At 50.4% G+C, this 10,253-nt stretch overlaps 1 pseudogene; it reads left to right on the forward strand.

The window, feature by feature from the left end:
- Positions 1-5,617: 5,617 nt before the first annotated feature.
- Positions 5,618-6,955, forward strand: LOC120843186 (annotated as a pseudogene).
- Positions 6,956-10,253: the final 3,298 nt, after the last annotated feature.

A 10,253-nucleotide genomic window follows, 5' to 3' on the forward strand; every position in this document is an offset into this window, starting at 1 on the left:
TACATGGCTTGCATGAGACGTCACGCCAGGGAAGGAGAGAGCCCCATGCCATGCTGGCGGTTGAGTTCAAACCTTGCATATGCTCTAACCAAGGTGTGCACTTTAATAAAAAAAAGTAGGAAAAATGTTGCAACGGCGCGTTTTCCTCCCTTCTATTGACCTACACCCAAGCAGACACGAGAAGAAGGGAGAAAAGACATATTTTTCTACTTCTCCACGTACATGGGAGAAAGTTTCCGCCCTCCTGCTCCAACTTCTTTCGTTTTCATTTTTAGAGCACGTTGCGCGCATTGTTTAATAAATGTTGTTGAGTTTATAGAGCCTCAACGGCAGCGAAGGCCGCATGTATTTCGTCTCCAGTCCAAACGTGCCGAACATATTGGTTAAATTGACATTTTTACTACAAAGGTTATGAAAAGAGCATACTAAGCCGTTAGAAACAGCGAAGTTCCGGAGCACCGCTAAGAACGCTTCGTACACCGGGCTAAGATGGCCGCCTCCAGATTGCGAAACGACTTTCCGATGTTGACAACGTTATGGGAACCGCGGTAACTCCGTCCAAGACAGGCAGGTTTTGCTGCCATGTGCCTGAGTGTTTTCTGTGCTGCATGCGGTTCTCTTTTCCGATGCTGAATGCCAACAGGCAATTGACGTTGGTTCTGCACTTCTGCTTGTCCTCAACGTAGCAGCAACATCGCGATCACAGTGATGTGCGTTGTGGACGGAAGACTGGAATTATCACCGATGTGAACGTGTATTCACTTAGCGAGGGTATAAAAACAAGATGAGATGACGTAAACAGTCATGCATTGATGCCGCTGGTCGGGCTATGATCGGAGGGGGCGGAGTGTTGAAGGGTGACATTCCCTTTTACATTAAAGAGTTTAAAACCGCTTGAGGGACTACGGTGCAATCGATCGACTCGCAGTAAGCCATAATGATAATAATCCCTAAAGAAGTGGAATAAAGGGGACAAAGTAGAAACAGAAATCTTCAATCACAAATATTTGACAGGTGCTTTGCCAAAAAAATCTTTCTTGACCCGCTCGTTGGGACCTTCGCATTCATTGCATTATAATAATATTCTTAAAATACAGGCCGTTCACCCTTGTTGGTGTTAGACTGCTGACACCTCATAAAACCCGTCTGCTCTACTGACGTCTAACTTCTGGTTAGCTCAGTTGGTAAAGCTCTCCACTTTAAATGGAGAGATCCCTGGTTCGATATCAGGACATGGTGATTATTCCGGGCGCGCAGCAGTTACCTAGCTGTTCTTGGAGATATGTGCTTGTCCTTTGTCCTCCTTGTTCCCCTTCTCTAGGGATTGTTATTTTCATTCCTGTCCAGCTTGCTTGCACCTTTGCATTAATTGCATTATCGGATAGTCGCGTTGGAACGTTGGCCTGAACCGTAGCTCCTATCGTACAGTGGCCAATGGGACTGTCGTCTACGATGTCCTTTCGTCCCCCCCCCCCCCCCCCCGCCCCCCTCGAGAGCGATTGTACTCTGGAAAAAGTACCGAACAGTATTGAAATATGACGAAAGGTACGTTTATTTCCAATTCTGAATTTTAATATGAAGGGAGGGTGGTAGGTAAAATCGACAAAAAAAGCTATCCTTTCTTTTGTTGCTTAAATATAGTATGATTTTTGGAGAAACTGCCCTCCAAGTGGCACGCTGGGATGAGCGCTAGACGTTTCCCAGCTTACTTTGACTGCATTCAAGTTGATCGAAAAGCGATTTATCTGCCCGTAAAGCATCGCTTGTACTATCGGGGACAATATGAGCTGAAACAGCGCTACGGCTTGTGCACGGTACTACCTGCGCCGCCTGTCGCATCGCTCCCTAAACATGGTGCACACTGAGGCTGAGATAAATTATCACTTGCGCTCACTGCGCCGCTGCGGTCTTCCGGTCGTCTGCTAGCCCAATGTTCACGTTTTCAGCTAACATGCATTTCAGTGCAGTTCAAGAAAGCGCCGAAGTGGAAAATGCGCTGTCACGCTCGTATCTCCTTGAGGAGCGCTGCCTGACGAAGCTGCCTTGGCCCCTAAAAGGAGCCGATCTGAATATCATCGAAAACATTTGGAGGCGCATCAAGGTAGCCATGCCACGGCGTCCCCTCCACCGCGCCACTGCCCACAAATCGTGGAAAGCAATCAGAGGTGAATGGGAGTGGCTTCGGGGCTGAGCCAGACTTCCTGGCCGCGCTCTATGATTTCTTACCAGACATGACGAGAGCCGTGGTCGCGGGTCAGGGAAGAATGACGTGGTATTAAATTATTTTGCAAGTTTTACTGCGCCTCAGGAACCCCTGAACTGGACTTCTGCCGATTCGAACAAAGCTTGATGCTACGTTTGCGACACACTGTTTGACTCCTTTAACCACGCATACTTTTTGAGGGGTGCCTCCTTCATCCCGATCTTCTTGTATAGTGCAGTTGAACTTCCACGCCGACTATTAATCTTTCGTGTCTGACAATGTCCTCTTGTTTTGCTTTAAACAAACACGTGGGCCCAGTAATAAAGAAATAATATTTTTGATTTTTTTTCATACTAATCAAGGTTACAAAACCTTCTCAGTAACATGTATGCTTACCGTTTTTTTTTTTAACATCTGTGATTAATGACACAGAAAAAAGAAATACCTTGGAGCCGGACTAAATCCGGCATACAGATTTTGGCCTATAATTTACAATGTCATACTTTGTGCATGCACCTATAATCAAACAAAAACAACCTGCCACGTCTTTTGTTATGATTTTCAAGAACGATAATCGCAGTTGAAAAATTAAGAGACTCCAATATTTTCTCTTCACCAGTCAGCGTTTTTTCTACGGAATTTGCACGATAGAGTAAAGTAAATCCATACCAAGAGGGGAACGACAAGTGTAATCTTTTGTTCCCCCCGCCGCCCTACCCCACATGCCCGCTGTCGCACCCGCCGTCTCGCTTGCAGACAGCCGGAAGAGCGCAGTTGCGCAGCGAGCGCAAGTAAGAAAATATCTCAGACTGAGTGTGCGCCATGTGTGCGGAGCAAGGCGGCAGGCGGCGCAGGTAGTGCCGTGCGCCGGCCGGAGCGCTGTTTCAGCTCATATTGTCCGCGATAGTACCTGAGTGGATATGCCCTCTACAAAGATTAATTCAAAACGACAATGGCAGCCGCACGCGAACAGCACAAATAGAAAAGCCAATGCTACAATTGAAACACTAGCTACGAAGTGCCGTACGGGGAGACAAACACGCGGTTTGGAACCGCAGTGGAGCGGGTTTATTTATTGGCTTAAAATAATTACGGCATGGGCGTCTACATTTTACTAATAGATTCATTCAAAACACTCTCAGAGATATAAAATTACTGAAAAAAAGTTAGCATGCGGGGAATATTAATTATTGCTTAGGTGGTCCCGAGAAAATCCATACGTTCAAAACGACCAGTATAAAAGGCAGAAACGCAGAGCTTGAGAGTAGCGTGCTGTTGTATTTATGTCTGTAAGTGTCGTGTACGTGTATGCGCTCAATGTTAATATTCAGCTGATGCTAGTGGTATGCGTAATCTATCTTCATGTGCGTGATGGCTTGACTAAACAAAAATAGTTTTATAGCACATGAATCGGGCGGTACGTAGCGCCACCTAGCCTAGCTACTTGTAATTACTCTGCTTGAGACTTCCATCTGCTGACAAGCGATTTAACCTTCTTTGACGCTTCGCGATCATTTCTGGTTAGCTTCGCATTTGCTCTTTTGAGAGCCGCTCTTGGTTTCGCAAATGCTTTACCATTACTCCGTGATGTGCGGTTGAAGAAGGAATTGCGGATCGAGTACTAGCAAAGGTAAGACATAAAGAAGCTCGAAGTAACTGGCTATCGGTTGTATCCGCTTAAGATCGCAGTAATGACGACGAAAAGACTGAGTGACTGCTTTCGGAACGCAAGTTTCTTATCCTGCAGGAAGAAGCTAGCTTCGGAAATAAATACAGTTCACGGAAAGCACGTGCTACGCGTTGAACTGCTGCACCTCTCGCCGCGTACAATACACGTAGCGTCCTCGTTAAGCCTATTCAGCTCGATTTGCTCGATGCGGGGCCGCCATAATGAGATGTAGGCGACGGAGGAACTATGATCCCATGCTTTCAGGACGAACGTTTCTCCCGTTCTAAAGGAACGTAAGTTACAAGAGCGTTCCTCCCTTTAGGAAGGACTATAGAGACCATTTTTTCTAAGAGTGAAGGAGGCCGTAAACGGCCCGGCCATGCACTAACATGCAAAGTATTTCCAAGAGAACTATACTGTTTTCGACATGTGAACTTGAAACATAGCACCGTGCTTACCACGATGACATTCAGCCAGTGCGTGCGATGCAATTGCGCTAAGCGAAATTTTGAGCCGAAGGGCTGCCGTGTTGACTAGACGGTCCAAGCGGTTCAAGAAGACATAGAAATAGTCGAAATTCCATATTTATTTTACGGTCCATGCGGTCCAAGACATAAAAATAGTCGAAATTCTATATTTATTCTACGAGTGGATATAGGAGCCGCGCGCGGTTATAAGTTCTTCCAAGTAGCGAACTTGTTCCGAATTCACGGAGCACTAGTAAAGAATGCACAGGTTACCATGTCGCGGGCGGCACAAGACAGTGTCCCGGCAGCGCAGGCTCGGTGAACGTGCAGTCGGGGGTTGACGCCGGCCAATCGACGTCCGTCGAGGCCGGGCTCGCGGTGCGACACACTCCCCGTACTCGGCAAGGTAGCCCGCTAGTGTGTTCGAAGCGTGGAAACAGCGTGGGGAAGCAAAAGGCGAAAGGCATTTGCATCAGAAACGAGAAAAACCGATGCAAAGGCTGCAGGAATCTAAAATAATAGACATTACAAAAGTGCTGTTACTGGCTGCTATAAAACGCGCCCTGAAAACTCAGTAATGTGCGGCCGCATCCCTTCTCTGCCATACACAGCTTTTCTCGCTTGAGGCATGGTGACAAACCACTCGTCGGTATCCACAGCAGCCAATGGCGGAGCAGTTTACTGCAGCTATCAAAACGCCGTATATTCAACGACAATATTCGACGTCATCAGGTGGCATAGCTGGAGTCAGGCATAGAATAAGGTAGTGCGCATCGAGTGTTCTGCAGTGCAGGTGTGGAAAAATCTAAATCACCGATTTGTGTCCTAGATTGTGTTTATTTCTATTGGTGTACTTTTTTTATTAGCCAAACAGTTACTGTTTATATTCTCTGCTGAGGAATGTTTGAAGGCAATAAATACAGGTGGTAGCATCCAGCTCACAAGCACCGGACAGGGCGGCCGAGAAAGATGGAGGGCTGTGGCTGAGCTTTAAAGGGCGCTGGACAACGTCATCTATCATCTCAGGCAGCTCGGACTCACTGTGTCGGGCGGACAATCTCGGGCGCTCATATACGCCCCGCGTCCGGCCTGATTCCGACCGACACTGCTCATCGAGGGGCGACCGATCAGCCACGAGCAGAAGGTCACACACCTGGGCCTTGTCCTGGAAGGAGGCTGACGTGGGGGGCAGCGGTGGCGAGCGTAGTCCAAAGAATGCGGCGCCGCATGAACACCCTGCGGTCGCTCGCCGGCAGCACCTGGGGGGCATCCCAGAACATGATGCTCCAACTACATCAGGGACTGGTGCTGTCAGTGGCGCTCTACGCGCTGCCGCTGCTCAGCCTCAACACCTCACAGGCAGCAAACCTCGAGACAGTCCACCGGATCGCACTTAGGATCTGCCTCGGCATATCCAGGTCGGCGGCGTCCATCCCGACGTACACGGAAGCTGGAGCCAACACCGTCAGCAACCATCTCCAAAAGCGCGCACTTGGGCACCTCATCCGCATTTCCACCTGCGAGTCCGCGGCACCGCTGCTGGCACGCATCGCGGAGAGGCCCGAGTCGCGCTTGGGGCAGCTTCTGTGCGTTCTGGGGGACGTCGCAGGCCCTGCACCGGCGATCACTCCCCTCCCACCATTGCACTCCGACCCCCATCCACTGACTTTCCGCCTCCGAGTCGACGCGATGGGCCCTCGACGGAGGACGGCCGACGTCGCGGCCAAACAGCTGGCGGAGGGCCACATCGAGCGGCACTACCCCGGCTGGGCAAGGGTGTACACCGACGGCTCCGTGCGGCCCAGCGACGGCTCGTCGACGGCGGCTGTCTTTGTGAAGAGGGCAGACCTGGGCGCGGGCGAACGGTTCGCCTTCCACGCCACCAGCACCACCACGGAGCTGGCGGCGATCCTTCTGGCGCTGCGCCTGATCCACTACAAGAGCCGACGTTCGGACAGCTGGCTGCTGCTCTCCGACTCCCAGGCGGCCCTGTCTCAGTTGTACGGGCTCGAGGGGGCATGCACCCTCGCACGGGAGATCGCTGGTAAGGCTCTGCTTCTCGGTGGCCTCGTCCACCGTTTGGCGTTCCAGTGGGTCCCGAGCCACTGCGGGATTCCTGGCAACGAGCGCGCGGACGCCCTGGCGGAGCGGGTCCATGACGCCGCCGAGTTCCGGACGTCAGACGTGGGCCCCTTCGCCGACGCCAAGCTTCTTATCGCACGGGAGGCCGCCGCAAACCACCCGGACGAGCGGTACGCGGCCGGGGACCGACCGGCGAAGCCACCTCGGATCACGGGCCGTCCAGCCGCCGCAATCGTCCACAGGATCCGGACGGGGTGCGCCCTGACGCCGGCACGGATGCATCTCCTGCGCAACGAGGCCGACCCGGAATGACCGACCTGCGGAGAATGGTCGGATCTCGACCATCTCCTCCTGGCCTGCCCGGCACACGCTGACGCCCGGGCGGCCATGACAACATCCCTCGCCGCACTGGGGCTGCCCTGCAAAACCACAGAACAAATGCTGAGACCCAGGGGCGACCGGCACGGCAAAGACCGCGCGCTCAGGGCCCTACTGACCTTTTTGGAAGAAACCGGGCTCTTGTGGTCCCTCTGAACTTCCTCCGGGCGCCCGCCGACCGCAGAGCGGGGCCCTGACGGCCGTGCTCAGTCGTGCCCTGGACGCTCGCTTTGGCGCACACCTGCTGCGTGCTTGACGAACGCGCCCGGACCCCGGCGCGGATGGACTAGAGTGGGACCTCCCACCACACGACGTGGTCGCCCCGGACGATTGCTTGATCGCCGGACACCGCGCCGTGCCAGCCTCCAGCGCTGGACCCCCAACTCCCCCCGCCCTCCATTCCCGGCCACCCGGTGTTCGATGCAACTAAATTAATCCCCCTCGCACGCACTCCGACATGCCCGCCCCCCCCCCTCTCCATCTACAAATCTATTTCTATCTCCCCCCTCCACCCCCAACCTTTCTCCCCACACCTCCCTCCCCCCGAGAGCCAGTGACCAAGCGCCCGGTGCGCAACCACTATTGGCCCTCTCCTTCCCCCCACCATCTTTCACAACGCTTAGACGAGAAGAAGAAAAGCAGGGGAACGCACGCCGGGGCGCGTGCGACATCTACTTACCTGCATGGCACTTGATCCGGCTCCTCACGTGATCGTGCAACTCTGACTCCCGTAGGGAGCCTATACAGGAACTCTAGCTGTACCTAAAATTCAACACTCACAAGACTTGCCTGAATACACCCTGTAGCTGGTCGCACTTTCAGAGTCATTTTAATGTGCAAAAATGAGTATTGACATTGGCATATTTGTCCTGCCGAATTCTGTCACACCTGTTCCGAACTCTGATCTCCATGAACTGCAGACTGCACAGATTCTTGTACATCTCTCCTTCACATATGTCCGAAAATATTTTACTTGGTCTATTAAGCCAGTGTAGTCAAGAAACTATTATCTGTAAAACTTTCTTGAACACTCCTGAATTGTGAAGCTTTGCGGTAGATTTTTATGAAAAATATTCCGTGCTATTTCCTACCCACGAATACTTGGCTGCGGGAGCATGGTATGCATTCGACATACTCTCTTTGACAAGCTAAAGCACCATAAATGTCATGTCCACGACCCTTACTATACCCATTAAGATTTTGACTGACGGTGTCATAGAAGCTGTATATGGGCTGGACGAAACTGCAATCAGCCTTGTATTATGTGGCACTGCTCTTCCTCTATACACAGGGGCAGGAGTGCAGCCGCATTGCTCCAAGCTGGTGCGTGGTTGATTGAATCGGTATATACTTGCCACCCCACTCTCAGCCTTTATTGTAGCACCACGCACATATTGTGGCAGTGCTGCACACTGTTTTCACGCAAGTCATATATCTTTTTTTTTATTTCTCACAGAAAAAGTGGCAGCAGCACCAGCTCCTGTGATGCAGAGCATGTGCCTCACGGGTGAACCCTTGGGTGGTGCAGCTGCAATACCTGGAACCTTAGATGGAGCAGCTGGTACAGTCGGACCTTCGGACCTGCATCCGCTGAGGCAGCTGCTAAAGCACACACTGAGGTGGATCCATATCAGCTCCTAAATTTCTTAGAATGTGATATGGTAAGTTAATTTGGTAATTTTTTTTTTCCTTATAGGAGATAGCTATGGATAGAAAGCGTTTCTATGCTTGCACAATGTCTTCATGATGAAAAGGCCTTGACAATGTGTCATTGACCTTGTAGATCTCGACAAATGTTGGTCAAATGAGATCTCTCTTTGAGCAGCCTCGCCTCAAATTATTGTTTTTTGGTGCTGTATCACATCACCAGCAGTGGTGTAAGAAGCAAGTTTCTAATGTCTTGAAAAACATATCGTAGGCGACATCTCTTTGTAGAAAGTTTAGACCTGCATCTCTAACATTCTACTCAACATTTTGAGTGCATACGGCAGAAAAACTTGGAGCATCATATTCCCCAATAATTACATTTTGCCCATACAATAAACTCTTTTCAAAAGTGCGTGCATGTCCAAGGCCGCCATTTATTAAACGCGGATCCCGAGTACGCGTTGAAACAAGCGCTGCGTCAATGGTTCGCGTGGATAGAGGTGAATGCGACGTCATCGTTCCACGTAAACTTCGATCCAATCACAGGTTTCGTGTCCAAGAAATGGCGACCGTCAACCTTGCTTGCTTAGGTTTTGAAAATGGTCTATTCTTCCTATGTTCACCAGGTACATGGGAATGAAACGCCAGCAATCTTGGAGCATAAAGTGGCTTCTTTGCTTTTAAGGCGTAATTTTTATAGTCCCAGCCACGCTCGAGGTTGCATAATAATCCCGCGCACAGGTAAAAAAGTGGCGCGCATTGCACCGGCAACCGAAATCAGTAGGCGCATCTTCTCATCTTCTCTATTCATTACGCCGACCGAAAAGTTCAGGGGGCGGGGTGGGGAGGGGAGGGGGATCATGGAACACCATCTAAGGAGCTGGGCTAGGAGCCAGTAGGGGCTGGAAAGGGAAGAGCGAAATCACAAGGCGTACGGTCAGCCCGTGAGTGCACTGTCAGTTTTTTCTGAGCCGGCCAAATAATCTTCGTCCGCAGCCGACGCTACAAGAGGGCTTGCCACCCAGTTCCCCTTGCAGTTCGACAGCGGCTGAATTATGAGGCGTAACAAAGCTCGATAGCTCTAGCAGCGTAGCACTGTTGTATGGGCGCTTCCCAGGACGTTTGAAAATGATCCGATTAAAAAAGGGGTTAAACTAACGAAAGCTTACTTTAATCAATATGCACGAAGCACCATTTTATGAAAAGAGGATCTCACCACCAAATACATCGGTTTCGCCTCCTCTTTTAATTTTTTTTATTGATGCATTTCTACGACGGTTGATGTCAAGGTGACGTATAAAGCCTGGGGTGACAACATAGTGAAACAGGACATAAGGCCAAGCGTTGCTGTGAAGAACCTGGCCATTGCTCTGTGAGGGTCCAGTGTCATTCTGCAGATGACTGTGACCGAAGTGCCGTCGAATGCCAGTCTTAACAAGGACAGCAGGCTGCCTCTGACACCCAAGACAGTGGCATTCCTAAGAGACGAGTGCAAAGTATCTCACGTATATGTAACATAAGCAGTTACTTGAAAAATCTTCTTAATCGAGGCATTATCTTGGTGGCTAGTTTGTATTATACTGGGAGTTCACAATGTTTCGGTGGTCTTTGGATGGACCGCATAAAACTGACGGGATTGAGCACACAGGTGTAACATAATGATGGAGGCTTTCAGTAAAATTATGGGAAGATTAGGTAAACTCAGTAAAACACAAAAGCTATTTTTTTATGCTTTACGTGCAAACACCTGATCTTTTTGTGCGACTGGCCTTTATATTGGCTATATGAAATAAGCAATGCGTAGGGC

The sequence above is a fragment of the Ixodes scapularis genome, unplaced genomic scaffold (genome assembly GCF_016920785.2).
Source record: "Ixodes scapularis isolate PalLabHiFi unplaced genomic scaffold, ASM1692078v2 PGA_scaffold1__304_contigs__length_218370807, whole genome shotgun sequence".
Taxonomy (NCBI): Eukaryota; Metazoa; Arthropoda; class Arachnida; order Ixodida; family Ixodidae; genus Ixodes; species Ixodes scapularis.